The following is a 16,726-nucleotide window of genomic DNA, read 5'->3' on the forward strand; positions in this document are numbered from 1 at the left end:
TTGAATAGGGGTACTGGTTAGAGATGATAAAGGGCAGTTTCGCGGTACGTTTGTCCGGCGAGTGTCTGACGTGTTGAACTCTGATATGATTGCATTTATGGCAGCTCGTGACGGTGTTCATTGGAAAGTGATTCTATCAGGCTTGTGCATGCTCTAGGTAGTTTACAATGTGAATTCTCCCTGCTGAGCAGGATTGTTGAAGACATTAAGGTGGCTTTACGTTCCATTCCTCAAGCTCAAGTTTCTCATGTTCGCAGAATTGCTTATATGGCAGCCTACAGATTAGCGGAATTGGCATTGTACTTTGACCATTAGTGTCTTTGGTTTGAGGATCCCCTGACCTCATCCAAGATATCTTGATGGAAGATTGTAATATAAGGAAAAGGTTTTTGTTTCCTACATTCATACATCACGTCGATCGCCATGTAATGTGGTGTAACACACACAATGATAGCTCTCTTAATTGGTAACATTTTTTCACACAGCAATGCCTTTTGTCAGTATGCTTATGTTCAGAAAGACGATTTTTGCTTATATAACTTAATTGATCAAGAGTCACTCAGTACTACGGTCTGATGGTATTCCTCTTCACTTGGAAGTGAGAGGTCTTAGGTTCGAATCTCGTGAATGGCGAATTCAATACCAAATTAGGTTGCTCATTGTGTGGTTTAGCCAAACTCCCCCTCCACCTAGTGTAAAAATATCGATTTACTCAAAAAAACTTAGTTGATCAAGAATATTTTACTCTTACACTAGAGGTTCATGTTTGATTTTTCCTTTCTCGCTTTCGATCGTATAAAAAAATGAAATGAAAATATTTTTATTAAACACTAGAGGTTCCTGTTTGATTTTTCCTTGCAACATATTTTTATTTATATGTACTTAAAAACCTCTCTTATTGTCCCTATTTACCAATTTAGCCCTCATTAAAGGAAAATAAGCATGAAAAGGTAACTATAATTTAGGCCTTGTTAAACACATTTAATACTCATTTTTAAGTGAAAACAAAGTTCACTGGCAAACAATAGTGGAGAAGGTACAAAGGGAAATGCAAGAGGAAATGTAGCCAGTATCGTCTTCTGCATAACATATGTTTGTTTTTAATATAACGATATAATTAGGATATTTGCTTATTAATTTCAACTTCTTTCTTATAAACAACGACTCTATTTTCCCACTCAAATGATAATTCCACCCACCATAGAAAATTAAAAAATTAAAATGTTATTTCCCCACCCACCATTATTCCCAAAATAACCATAATATATATTTTTTTAAATAACTCTGATATATTTTTAAATGATATTATAAATTAATAAATAAAAATATAAAAAATGAAAGAAAATGCAAGACCTAAGACCTAGACATTCATCATCTCCTTCACACCTAACGCTACCCTGCAAAGACCCCGGATCCCCAAACCACTCTTTTTCCTCCTTTTTTTGTCAAAACCGCAGATCTCACACCCAATTCTATTTTTTCTCCATTGAAGTTTCTCGCCTTCATCTAGCACATGCCCATTCCTTCCTCCAACCTTTCTATCAATTCTAACCCAAATTTTTCCCAACCTCTTTCCACCAAAGATATCACACCCCACCCACCATTATTTATTTATTATTTTAGTACTGAATTAAATAGGGGTTTAAAAGTCTTCTTTTAAAATGATAAATATGTTATTAACATTTTCATTAAATGGGTGGGTGGGGAAATAAGACACCGGGGTGGGAATATCACTACACTTTATATAATTATCTACTTAGGGCTAGCCGTTGTCATATCTTGGCTCGTCTTCCATCCCGAAAAGCCAAAATTCACCATCACCAATGATTACCTAACGCAATTCAGTTTCACTAACGACACCAACACTCTCTCGTACAATCTTTCGTTCAACATCACCATCAGAAATCCCAACAAAACGGTTGGGATATACTACTGCCGCGTTCCAGTCGTTGCTGACTACAGAAAGAAGACGTTTGCCCGAGTGACTTTGAATTCGACGCTGTTTTTCCAAGGTCACAAGAACACTACCATTTTGCATAGTGTACTTGTCGAAGGTCAGGGATCGGTGGTCGTTGGGGAAAGCGACATTTCCATGTTTTAACTCGGAGACTGCTGCTGGTGTTTACAGTATTAATGTGTGGCTTCCTCTTCGGGTAAAAGTCTATTAGGAAATATTATACGATATTATATGTAATATATTTTGTAATATATTTACCTAAACAGGTTTGAGTCAAATCTCACTAAATGTGGGTCACTGTTTCCTAGCCATTAATGTAGGGTTGATTAGTTGATTTACTTGTATATATATTGTACGATGTACTCTGTCAATGATATACACGAAATCTTTCAATCTGACACTCCTCTTCATTCAGCCATTTTAACAAAGTCCAGTAACCTGAAGGTTCCATTATTGAGTGTTAATGATACATCTGCAACTCGTTTCAAGTCTACAGAGTGCAGGAATGTTAATTTCTTTTCAAATCCTGATTAACTGTTCTTTTGTTTCGGTTACCCTAATTGTGTCTAAGTGCTGATTATATGTTGTCCGTTGAAACTATAAATAATCATATTAAATGGTCCAAGTGTCGAGCGCAGGCATTTGTCAAAAAATGTTCATGCCACTAGATTGAAACAATTACTCAAAGTATATAACTTGGCTATGTATTGAACATTTTCTTGATGCAATAGAACTACTCAGTCAATAAGATGCATTGTGTCATTGTTTGATCCTAACCCTTTTTCTCTTCCTTTTTTTTTTTAAATTTTGGACAAACAAAGTAAAATTCATTTAATGAGAAAGCTAATATAAAGTAATTAAGGACAACTCCAAAAGAGACTCCAAAATGGCCAGGCAAAAGTTCAACTCCATAAACAAAAACTACAATGAGAAGGGCCCATAATAGCAACCAAACCGAAAAACCTAGACAACCACCTCCACCAAAACAGCCACACCGCCACTACAATTCCATCTCCACCACCCGGAAGAAGAGCCAAAGAACCAAATGGATGAATAAAAAATGAGGGTACGCAAGCTACCTGCGTTGGGAGCCCTCCCATAATCCTACCAAATAGTGCAAAATGCACTTTAAATGCTACGAACCACCAAAGTGCGCCCCCGGAGGAGATCCTAGGAGAAGGCCCCCAATGGAACAAGCAACAAGGGTAGATGGTAAAAGATTCATGGCGAGGAGTGATGTTTGGAGGGAACAAGGCAAAGAAAACAGATCTGAGATAAACTCAAGGAAGACTAAGACCAAGCTCACAGCAACATGAGACACAAAATGTTCAGAAAGAAAACAACCGAAAGCTAAATGCAAAACAGATAATCTAAATCTCCAACCATGGTGGATTGGAGAGGGAAAATCTGTGGTGGAGCCGGAGGAAAATGGGGAGATGGGGAAATCGGGAGGAAAGAGAGGGAGAGAAGGGGAGAAGGGACCATCTCCAATTCACCCCTCTAAATTTTTCATCACAATTACATTTTTTTAAGTCTTCGAAGATCATCTCATATTCCTTTTTTGCTTGACGGTACGTATGCATATCATTTTATTCAATTCATGGAGTTTTCTCTGCTCTCTGGCCATACCCATGCACCAAGTTGCTTAAGGAAAGGGATGTAAAAATTGGGACTAGTTGGAGGGTATGTTATATATTCTCTTACAAAGATTGAAACCGTCTAAAGTCTTAACTCTCTCTCTCTTTCGAAATAGGAACAACTAGTTTTGTTGAAATTTCCAATCATTTAAGAATCAGTCAATATTAACATTCATACATTCCTATATACACGTATGCGAAAGGTTATGTATATTATTACCACATTATGCTTGTACCTACTTCAATAATCTTGCAAGCTAGAGATCTCTCACAAAACACTCCTAAACATAGACTTTGAGCTTGTATTAAGAAAATAAAACCGTTGATACTTTGAGCTGGCATGCTCCCATGTTTTTTATGATATCCGTTAATTTCAACTTCTTTTCTGCTTATATATAGACAACTCGACTACGATTACCGCCATTTTATCTTGCCTTTTCTCAGCCATGTTCGGAATAAGAAACCGTTACTTTGATGCCTGCTTCTGGTGCTACTTGGCTGGGTCCTTTGTAATGTTTTTTTAGGGTTAGCCACCCTCATATCTTGGCTTGTCTTCCATCCCAACAACCAACATTCACCATCATCAATGATTACCTAACCCAATTCAATTTCACTAACACCACCAACACCTATCCCACATCGGTGATGGGAAGAATAAAGAAAGAGTTTAAGTATGATTATCTCACTCTAACTAATACCGAGGTATTTTGTGATACAACCCTACATTTGACGGATTGGACATGTGGTAATTATCAAGTTGAGGAAAATATCAGTGTTATTAGAGTGAGGCCCTTGGCCTGTCGACCTGAAATATTCAACATTGTATTAGAGCCAAGTCACAGGCCCATACAAACCAAAGTCCTTGTCACAAGGAATCGTGGAATTGGAAGTCCTTGTCATAAGGAAGTGTGGAATTCGAAACAAGCGTGGACTCTAAACATAGAGCCGACCTTTGAATTGTTTTAACCAAAAATCATCATCATATAACTTGATTTAATGAAAAGGGGCTTAAACTTTAATAAAAATAACTTAAATAACTTAAACTTTAATGAAAAGGACAATAGTTTAATATAATAAATAATATAACAGAAAAAAGGACTTTTGAATTATTTTAAGAGAATTGTTATTTAAACCTGTTGATGCACAAAACCGGATGGTCTTGGAACAACGTAAATCCGACCGTGAATCTGCATGAAATGTAAATGACACAAGAGTTATCGTGGTTCACCCCAAGGTTTGGGCTACGTCCACACTGATTGTATTATATTTCTCTGTTGAAGAGGGAGAGAGAGCTTAGAGCTTAGGGGATGTGAGGAGGCTTTGAGAGGGGGTGAGAGGCTTTGCTCTAGCCAGGAGTCACCTTTTGTTTGTAAGGGTGAGGAGGCCCTTTTATAGAATAAGGGCTCCTCCCCTAATTACATATTTGCCCCTTCCTTTATTACATAATTACATTTAAGTCCCCCGAGTATTTATACGAGGTCTAAATACGGAGGCCCTAAATATGGTATAAACAGTAGTCCCCCAAGTCTTCAGTCAAGAGAGTCTTTTGGCTGGAGACTTGAAATTCAGTCCATGTGTGGGCCGAAGTAACTAGATGTCGTCTAGAACTGATGCTCGATATGAGGCAGTGCTCAATCTGAAATGACGCTCAACTAGAAGTAGCACACGCTGTGAGGCTGCTCGGCTCGTGGCTTATGTTGCCTTGGTTGGCTCGGCTTGCAGCGTTTGAAGGTGAGGGAGTCCCTTTTATAGAATAAGGGCTCGCTCCTCAAATACATAAATGATGGGCTAGAAGTGATGCTCGCGGCGAGGCGGTTGCTCAGCTGGTGGTGTTGCTCTCTAATGATGGTGAGGGAGTCCCTTTTATAAAACAAGGGCTCGCTCCTTAATACATAAATAATGGGCTAGAGTGATGCTCGCGGCGAGGCGGTTGCTCAGCTGGTGGTGTTGCTCTCTAATGATGGTGATGGAGTCCCTTTTATAAAACAAGGGCTCGCTCCTTAATACATAAATAATGGGCTAGAGTCCCCCAAGTATTTTTCATGAGGCCCATTTGAGGCCTAATATATGGTACATAATGTAGTCCCCCAAGTCTTCGGTCAATAGACGTTGTTGGCTGGAGACTTCAAATTCAATCCATGTATAGGCTGAAATGGCGGTTGTTCGGAGGCGGTCTTTGTAGACCATGCACTGAAGCTTTGTAGGTGAAGCTTTGCAAGTGAAGCTTTGAAGCTGGAGCTCTGTAAATGAAGCTTTCGAAGTTGGAGCTTTTGTAAATAAAGCTTTTGAAGCTGATTGACATGAGTGATGCTCATGAATGTTTATGTATGATTGTCATGAGTGATGCTCATGAATGTTTATGTATGAATGACATGAGTAGTGTTCATGTATAATTTGGAGTACTAGGCGTACTTTTGATCACCTGGTTGGTGGCATGTAGGAGAGTACGAGTTGTACATTTCATCACCTGGTTGGTGGCATGAATGGCTAGTTGCCAAATTAGAGTACGGGTTGTACATCTCATCACCTGGTTGGTGGCATGAATGGCTAGTTGCCAAATGATATTAGAGTACGAGTTGTACATTTCATCACCTGGTTGGTGGTAATAGCGGCCGGTTACAGAATAATTGTGGAGTACTGGGCGTACTTTTGATGACCTGGTTGGTGCTATTTTGGGCTTATAGGCCTTTGCTCTCCACAACATGTCAGCCTTTTTTTTATTTTTTTATTTTTTTATTTTTTATTTTTTTTGGATTATTACCCTCTGATGGGGTTTATACAGATGTCTCTGAGAGATAAAAAAAAAATTACATCATACATCTGTCAAAAAAGTAAATCACATCATTCTGGTGGGGTGTTTATTCCTTACTTTTGCTTTCTGCTTTTGCTTTCTCTTTTGCCTTTTCTTTTCACTTTATTTCTTTGTCTTCTCTCTTTTGGCAGATGGCAGACAACACCCAAGCGGAATAATAATGGAATTGTTGTAAGACAACTTATCTTCTACCTGGTTTTCCACTGCACCTCTCTCTCTTTTGCTTTTGTGTTTCTGCTTTCTGCTTTTTATCATTCCAGATCTGGGAAAGTGCAACCAATGGCGGAATTCCTCCTCCTGAAGAACTCTCATGTCGTCCCTCGCACCTTCCCGCTCCCACCTATTTCCTTCTCGGTTGATTACTATTTCTTATTGTTGAGATTCCCTTCCTTCAAAGTTCATCAACCTGACTGACCTGGACCTGCACAATTGAACCTAAAGATATAGTAGATCCGGTAAGAGATTGAGGATTTGACAGCTTGCTTTTGGGGTTAGCAAAATATGTCGAAGGTGAAGCTTCGTGTCTTTTCAAAACCAGGCTATTTTAAGAGTTTACTGCATGGCCAATCCTTTGGAAAAGTACAAGAGCCTCAATTTTGTCGTTACCCAAAATTACATCAGATTCGATGAAATCATCACTAGCAATCACTGTATGATCTCATTCAGTGTCTGAAACTGCATAACTTGTGTGACCTATGACCATAGCAGCAGGATCCTTATTGAAATCAACATCGCAATCAACCGTGATTTGCCGGATCAGATCAGATGCATTGGTATCAGATTCAATGATCAAATCATGTCCGCTATACATGAAACCCAGTACAGAAGCCAGGTCAATGGATCCTCCAAAACGATCGACGGAATGAGAAAAGATGATCAAGGCGTCGTAGCCGTGGAGGCCGTTTCTGGGGATCATCGGCGAGCTTGAAATCGAGCTTGAAGCCTCGAGACTGGAGGGACTTGAAGAACAAGGAGTGGGAGGATTCAACGGTGAGGTCGTCGCGCAGGACGAAGACGTGGCTGTCGGTGGGATGGTCCGGCGAGAGGGAGTGGGCAGGAAATGGGAGGGCCAGCGGAGAAGAAATGCCAGCAACTTCCTCAGATCTTAAAACTCGTGTGAGACTGCGCCAAAAAAATTCAGGCGAGCAGGAGGAGCAGAGAGAGTGGAGATCGTGGGTTCCTGCAACAGAATCTGAGACAGAAGATGGCAAACTTGACGGAGATCTTGATGGAGATGGCGGACTCCGGCGGATGAGACTTTGGGGCAGCTGCTTCCATGCGATGAGACTAGTTCCCTCCTGCTCTCAACACTTCAAGACCGGTGAGCTTCCCGAGCTCCGGTGAGATCGACCCGGTTAACAGAAAGCTTGAGCTAAGGTCGACGACTGGCCGTAATGAACCGCGGGTCCCGGCGATGGGAAAGAAGCGAACTCAGTTTGTTTTGGGTCAACGAAGCAGACCCTTGGATTCGTCGGAGCACCTCGTTGTGGATCTCTAGCTTCTGCCTGAATCTGCATGGCTGTGCCTGCGATGATAGCACCGCTCGGCTGCCGCGGCTCTCCACGTTCTCGTCGACAGCCATTGAAGAGCTCGGAAAAAGCCTGCTACTTCCCCTAATCTTTCTCCAGGAGCTTTTGGACACGTGTGAAGGTTAAGGGAGAAGTGGAGGTGTTTTTCCAGGAGCTTTTGGATGTAGTTTTTTTGTAATTTGGATGTTGCTTTTACAAGAATAGAGAGGGATGGAAGAGCACAGGTGTTGGAATTTGGATCTTTTCTGTTTATAGGTTTTTGCAGATTTTGCAGATTCACAGTGGTGAAATTTGATGAAAAAATGAAAGAGAACCGACATAGTTTTTTGTATCGATTCCCACATACGGCGCCAAATGTTGATGCACAAAACCGGATGGTCTTGGAACAACGTAAATCCGACCGTGAATCTGCATGAAATGTAAATGACACAAGAGTTATCGTGGTTCACCCCAAGGTTTGGGCTACGTCCACACTGATTGTATTGTATTTCTCTGTTGAAGAGGGAGAGAGAGAGCTTAGGGGGTCTGAGGAAGCTTAGGGTTTGTGAGGGTGAGGAGGCCCTTTTATAGAATAAGGGCTCCTCCCTTAATTACATATTTGCCCCTTCCTTTATTACATAATTACATTTAAGTCCCTCGAGTATTTATACGAGGTCTAAATACGAGGCCCTAAATATGGTATAAACAGTAGTCCCCCAAGTCTTCAGTCAAGAGAGTCTTTTGGCTGGATCGAAACTACAAGTAAGCTTCAAGTGAAATTGATACATTACCTTGTGCATCTTCATCGGTTAAAGATACCACCCATGGATGGAGGAAAAGTACTTCCAGAGAAGATGCCACATCTACATATGAGACAGATAAGGCACGTGAAAATGATATCACACTTCAGTACTTAGAAGTTTCGTGATTACTCAATGGCTTGGATCTTGCAAGTCCCCAACCGAGGAGCTTCCCTCACTCGGGAACTTAGAGGAGCACTGTTTGTACCATACTTGACCAATCCCGAAACTACTGAGCACCGGTCAACGTTATATCGTCAAGGACCCAGAAGAGCTTCCCTTCAACCAGGAGGCCAATCACAATGCGACACGTGTCGACATCAGAAGCCAATCACAGCTCGACACGTGTCAACATCAGAAGCCAATCACAACACGACACGTGTCAATGTTAGAACAAAACTAGAAACTCTCTTCTATAAATAGGGATCATTCTCCCACAATAATCTCTAATGTCATTTTGTACTAAACTATTCACTAGAACTCACAAAATGAGAGCTTGAACCTATGTATTTGTGTAAACCCTTCACAATTAATGAGAACTCCTCTACTCCGTGGACGTAGCCGATCTGGGTGAACCACGTACATCTTGTGTTTGCTTCCCTGTCCTTATTCATTTACGTACTTATCTTCACTAGTGATCGAAGCAACCAAACGAAGGTCACAAACCTGACACTTTCTATTGTACCAAAGTCCTCGCTGATTTTGTGCATCAACAAAACCCATGTAACCTCTTTCTACACCCAACTTAAATTTTTAATGTTAATTGTCTATTTTACCCTATTGCATAATTACTATTAAGTACAAAATGAAATTAATAATAAAACTCAAATTTCTCAATAAACCCAGACACAATAATTAAACCCTAGCATCACCCTTTGTTTATCCTACGTCCATCCCGGCTAAAACCCTAATAGTTCTGATAGAGAAAAACAAGCATTTTTATTGATGGATAGTGATTTTGAAGTTTTGAATCCTCCAACAAAGGTATGACTTGATTTATGGATATTTTGTTTGTTTGCTTCTTCTTTGGATTAAATTTCATACTTATTATATTATATTGTATTTATTTTTCTCTGTTGTCTGTCTGCCCCTAAAACACCATTGCAAGGACTTTTGATTAGTAGTGCAAAGATATAAAACTTGATTCTTGGTGCAAATAACGATTGCCCAACCTCATAAACCTTGACCACTCACTAGTGGGTGGCATGTCTCCATCCAAATCCAAAGCATCAAGGTCAAATGTTTTTCTAGAAAAGTGATGGACTGAACTAGAGCTTGCATTGCATAATCTGGCAATATCAAATCTATGGAAGGATCTCTTGGATCCCAAGTATATGGATGGGTTTGGTAGCAGAAAAATAAATAAATAAAAACAGCCATGGAAATGGTAGTCATATGCAATTATACAAGGGCAAATGACGCCTTTTAGAAGAAAAAAAAATTCAGTTAGAGATGTTATTTTATAAAGGGAATGGGTGTAAAGATAACTTAACATTTTGAATTGGGTTTGAGAGGGTAGTTTAGGTAATAAATTTGAGTTTAAAGAAATATTAATTCTTTAATTAAAAAAATATGGGTGAAGAGAGTATGTTGGGTGTAGAAAGAGGTTAGATGGGTTCAAATAAAATTTCCCTTATTTTAAAGTCATATAACTTTATTTAATGAATATGGACTTAAACTTTAATAAAAATAACTTAAATTTTAATGAAAAGGACAATAGTTTAATATAATAAATAATAAAACAAAAAAAAGTAATTAAAAACTGACGCTTATCCATCACACATATTATTTCTAAAACTGAACAGTATTACACTATTTCTGAAACTAAACACTAATTATTTTGGGAATTGTTATTAGCATTCCAAAAACCTCATTTGGCACTCCAAACTTTCTATAATTAGAAAGAAAAATACACTTGTGAGGAGTGTAGAATGAGATTTTTTGAGTGCTAATAACAATTCTCATTATTTTTAAAACTAAACATGAGTACTACACTATTTTTGAAATTGAACACGGGTACTACACTATTTCTAAAAATTGAAAACTAATTATTTTTTAAACTAAACACGAGTACTACATTATTTCTAAAATGAACACGAGTACTATACTATTTCTAAAAATTGAATGTTGGGATGGTGATTATGTGGTAGTATTTCTTGGAAAATGGAGGTGTAGGTGTGCCTTGGTGTTTACAGAGAAGAGAAAAAGGGAGGTCCAGGAGTGGCAAGTTGTGATGTAAACTCAAGCCTCTCGGCCTTTGGGCTTTATAGAGAAAGGAAAGATTGTGAAAGTTGAGAGAGATGGAGAGTTGGGTGTGACAAAGATGGAGGTGGATTGTCTGCCCTCCCATTTCCATACTCTTCTCATCCCCTCCTGTTTGTGTGGTCACGGTACGTCAACATTTTATATTAATTTTTTATAAAAATAATAAAACAAAAAGTAATAGGAATATAAAATGTTGACGTGGCTTAACTGTGACCACACAAAACAGAAGGGGATGGGAAGAGTATGGAAATGGGAGGGCAAACAATCCACCTCCGATAAAGATGAGGGCAAAGCAAAAATGACAGAGTGATGATTGCACAAGGAGGAAGATAAATGAACTTAGGAAATAAGATGAGTGGAGATTAAAAAAAACAAACAAGAGAAATGGATGTGGTGATTAAAAAAAAAGGAAAACTAACAAAAAGTTCCAAAAAAAAAACTTTAGTTTTAATGAAAAATGACAAATAAAGGTGTAGTTAATAGTATCAGGGAAAGGTAAAAATGTGGTTTTTCAATAAAAGTGAACAGTACCGGAAGTATTTCGTTAAAACTCCTTCAAAAAATGGTTCTGATGATCCAAAAAATCAAGAAAAATACAAGTGAAGATTAAAAAAAAAAAGGGTAAATTACACTTTACCACCTCAGGTTTGGGGTCGATTTCAATTTCTTACAACATCTTTAAAACATTTCAATTTCATACCTCAAGTACTATTTTATTTCAATATAATACATCCGTTACATTTTCCATCCATTGATCCATTAAGAGCTAACGTGGCTGTCAAATTTGTGCCATGTGGCAAAAAAAAATTTTATTCATTTAAAAATAATTAATTAAAATTAAAAAAACAAAAAAACAAACCAACCCAAAACCCATCTTCCCCCCGCAACCCCTCACATTCTCCCTTTCCTCCCTATTCACCTCCCCGACCTTCATCCCTTCCCTTCACCACCAAAACCTTAACTTCTCCCTCTCCGTCACTTTCCTCGACTGCAAGCCCCTCCTCGACTACCTCACCGGAAAGATCTCCTCCTTCGACTCCATCGAGTTCCTCCTCCCTCCCCAGAAGGACATCATACACCATCCCTAAATCCCAACCGCCATCGATTCCGCGCACGAAAACCCCCACTCTCACTGCTCCGCTCTCCACCACCGCTCACCGGAACAAACAGAAACCATAGAGTATCCGACGATGAACCTCGAAGATCTCGATGCAACCGGCCACGCCCCTTCCTGGCCCAACTGGTTTGTGCCCCAGTCCTCCAAGGCCAAGCCTAAACCAAAATCCGAACTCGTGCAAGTATGTTTTGGATGTTGTGGTATTGTTTCCTATGCTGGTATATAATGTAAAGTGCGTTAGGGATTTGTGTTTGTGTTTATTTTCAGACTTTGCATGGAGATGAAGGTTGGGGAGGGAGAATGGGGGTGGGGATGGGGGTGGTAAGGTAGGAGATGGGTGGGTTTTGCGGTGCGGTGGGGGGTTTGGGGGGTGTTACGGGGGAGGTGGGAGTGGGGTGGGATGGGGTTTTTTTTTTGGGGGGGGGTGTATAAATAGGGTAAATTATTATAATATTGTAAATGAATAAAAAATTATTTTTTTGACACGCGGCACAAATTTGGCAACTACGTCAGTTCTTAACGGATCAATAGATGGAAAATGTAACGGATGTATTATATTGAAATAAAATAGTACTTGAGGTATGAAATTGAAATGTTTTAAAGATGTTATAAGAAATTGAAATCGACCACAAACCTGAGGTGGTAAAGTATAATTTACCTTAAAAAAAAGTAAGAAATGGCAATATCATTATTTTGTCGCATCCACCGGTGTGGTTTCCACCAATGAAAACATTGGGCATAGTCCACTAGCTGCTCCACTCTCCCAAAGCGTGAAAACATGCATTCGATAAGTTGTTATTATTTTTTCATTCTATTGTCTTTATTATTAAATAAAATTATTAAATGATTTTTTTTGTTAAAATGCAAAGTTTAAAAAAAAATTCATTGGTTTTCTTAAAAAACAATGATTATGGCAAATCCCGAATTATAAATTTAAACAAGAATAGTTGTTCGTAGCTAGAAGGAATGTAGGGATTTGTTCAGCAACAAAAAAAGAAGGAATGTAGGGTGAAAACTTCTTCCCTTATTAATATGAGAAATTAAAGAACAATCCCGAATAATTGAAGGGCACAGCACTTCTTGGTAATTAGGGAGCTAGCTTCCTGCCCGCTGACTATGGCATAGTCAAGGCTAATAATTTGGTAAACAGTAGTTACCCTAAAAGTCTGGCTTATGAAATTTTGAACCAGTACAATCACGTCTGAAATATATTGTATTCCTTACCTATGAGAGTATCGGTGTGAATCATGTGGTTAGTAGCCGCTAGCCTGTATTTCTAAAATCTGACGGGGAGAATATTTCAACTTTATGAATTCTAAATTCAAAAGTCAGCGACTTGGAAGCTAAAAAAAGCAACTTTTAATTCCTTCAATAATCTTACAACCTCTCCCTAAGCAATCCTTCGACTCTTGACTTTGAGCTTCTGGGCACACTCCATTTGTTTATAACTTACGGTTATTAACTTCAACTCTTCTTATAAACAACTCGACCAGTCTGATCACCACCGTCATTCTTGCTTTCTCTCAGCCATGTTTCGAACAAGAAACTGTTTGTTTCACAACTTCTGCATCGGATGCGTTCTCGTCAGCATAGCGTTTTGCGTTGGTCTTGCCGCTTTAAGGAGGTGTATTCGATTGGAAATTTGAGAGATTTTAATGGATTTATAAATCCATGGATTTTTATGGAGTTTAATAGATTTGTAGAGATTCCATGTAAAATTTTGATTCAATTCCCTCGAAATCTCATAAGAGATGTGAGATTTGTAAATGCTTAAAATACACTACAAAATCTCTCTAATTCCCTCTAATTCCTCATCTTTTCCAAATTCTTTAAATTCAAATTCTAATTGAATACACCTAGAATGTTATTAATTTCTTTAAAATTATAATTGAATACACCCGGATTTCTAAATGTTTTAATAAACTATCTTAAAATCCTGATTGAATACACATTGAATTTTAGATAATCACTTAAAACCTTGATTGAATACCCTAGATTCATTAAAAGAATTAAAATCTCTCAAAATCCTAATTGAATACACCACCTTAGTATTCTTTAATCTTCCTTCCCCAAGAACCAAAATTCACCATCACCAATGCCTCTCTAACCCAATTCAATTTCAATAACACCAACAACAATACTCTTTCTTACAACCTTTTGTCGACATCACCATCAGAAATTCGAACAATGGGGTTGGAATATACTACCGCCGCATCCAAGTCACCACCAACTACAGAAAGAAGAGGTTTGCTCTGGTGACTTTGGCTTCGACGCCATTTTACCAATGTCCCAAAAACACCACTATTTTGCATCATGTACTTGTTGAAGGGCAGCAGTTGGTTCGGTTGGTTTTGGTAAACGCGAAATTTCCATGTTAACTCCGAGACTGCTGCCGGGGTTTACAGCATTCACGTGAAGCTCGCTCTTCGAGACAAGAAATTACAAGCCTAATCGCAAGGTCGACTGCAGGATGAAGGTTCCGTTGAGTTTTAATGAAACATCTGCGAGTAATTTCAAGGCTACGAAGTGCGGAGATGTTTATTTCTTTTCAAATCCTGATGATGAGGCTAGCTATAGGTGTAACTTTGTTCTGAAATTATGTACCCAAAATTCACACTACAAGATACTTAATTTTATGTGTTGAACGTTTTTGTTCGATGCCATTGAAATTATCTCAATAAAATTTATTTGTGCTGAAAATACATTATGCCAATCCTGATTCTTTTTCTTTTCTATTTTCATCAACTTCATATTGTTCGCTATTAAGATCATTTTTCGCTCTAACCATCAAATAATTAAATTTGCTAAATTATCATATCGGTAAGCATGATTGTAGCAAATAGCGGTAGTCAGTAGACGAAGAAGCTACTTTCAACAAATCAATATAATGATATATGGCTATATCCACACCCTCAGAATGCTCTTCATGCCTAAAAGGTTAGTTCAAGGGCTTTGATAGGGAAATACATGCACTTATACGTACCATTCCAGCACAATATGAGGCGGGGTGGGTCAACTATATGATCAAATGAAATTGAGCATGTTTCCTAGGTCTTCTCTCAGAATTACAAAGCATGTTTCCTAGGTCTTCTCTCAGAATTACAAGCCCCTTACATGTTATGCGGAAAACAATATTATTAAGGAAGTTTTCAAAGAAACATCAACAACAACAACAACAACAACAAAGCCTTTTCCCACTAAGTGGGGTCGGCTATATGAATCCTAGAACGCCATTGCACTCGGTTTTGTGTCATGTCCTCCGTTAGATCCAAGTACTCAAGTCTTTTCTTAGGGTCTCTTCCAAAGTTTTCCTAGGTCTTCCTCTACCCCTTCGGCCCTGAACCTCTGTCCCGTAGTCACATTTTCGAACCGGAGCGTCAGTAGGCCTTCTTTGTACATGTCCAAACCACCGGAACCGATTTTCTCTCATATTTCCTTCAATTTTGGCTACTCCTACTTTACCTCGGATAACCTCATTCCCAATCTTATCCTTTCTCGTGTGCCCATACATCCCACGAAGCATCCTCATCTCCGCTACACCCATTTTGTGTACGTTGATGCTTCACTGCCCAACATTCTGTGCCATACAACATCGCTGGCCTTATTGCCGTCCTATAAAATTTTCCCTTGAGCTTCAGTTGCCTACGACGGTCACACAACACGCCGGATGCACTCTTACACTTCATCCATCCAGCTTGTATTCTATAGTTGAGATCTACATCTAATTCTCCGTTCTCTTGCAAGATAGATCCTAGGTAGCGAAAACGGTCACTTTTTGATTGCTCCGGTCATTAGTGTGGATAAGTATATAAATGGATAGAGATAGGAAAGCAAACACAAGATGTACGTGGTTCACCCAGATTGGCTACGTCCACGGAATAGAGGAGTTCTCATTAATTGTGAAGGGTTTACACAAAAGCAAACACAAGATGTACGTGGTTCACCCAGATTGGCTACGTCCACGGAATAGAGGAGTTCTCATTAATTGTGAAGGGTTTACACAAGTACATAGGTTCAAGCTCTCCTTTAGTGAGTACAAGTGAATGATTTAGTACAAATGACATTAGGAAATATTGTGGGAGAATGATCTCGTAGCCACGAAACTTCTAAGTACCGGAGTGTGGTATCGTCTTGACTTGCCTTATCTGTCTCATAGGTAGATGTGGCATCTTCTCTGGAAGTACTCTTCCTCCATCCAGGGGTGGTATCTGTAACTGGTGGAGATGCACAAGGTAATGTATCAATTTCACTTGAAGCTTACTTGTAGTTTCATGCTTGGTCAAGCGCGATACAAACCATGTAGTAGGAGTCCCCTAAGTCGCCGAGCTAGGGGATCTGCTGAAAGAGGTGACAGACAAGGTAAGCAATCAGAGCTCCGGCTGATTGTTCACATTCTCCCTATCTTGCAGGCAGCATGAAGGATAAAGAGAAGAAAAATGAGGAGAGATGATATGGGATACTTTTGTTTTTGAAGAAGTAACTTTCCACAGGCTTATTCTTGAACTGGGCTGGAGGGTTTTCTGGTTTCCTCCAGAGTATAAGGCCGACTGAAGAATTTGAGGGTCAAAACAAGTCCATCAAATCTAGAGTACGTTCGACCCTGCTGATATGGGATACTTTTGCTTTTGAC

At 39.1% G+C, this 16,726-nt stretch overlaps 1 pseudogene; it reads right to left on the minus strand.

The window, feature by feature from the left end:
* Positions 1 to 1,392: 1,392 nt before the first annotated feature.
* On the minus strand, positions 1,393 to 12,061 carry LOC139190102 (dolichyl-diphosphooligosaccharide--protein glycosyltransferase 48 kDa subunit-like; annotated as a pseudogene).
* Positions 12,062 to 16,726: the final 4,665 nt, after the last annotated feature.

The sequence above is a fragment of the Malus domestica genome, chromosome 12 (assembly GCF_042453785.1).
Source record: "Malus domestica chromosome 12, GDT2T_hap1".
NCBI classification, from domain to species: Eukaryota; Viridiplantae; Streptophyta; class Magnoliopsida; order Rosales; family Rosaceae; genus Malus; species Malus domestica.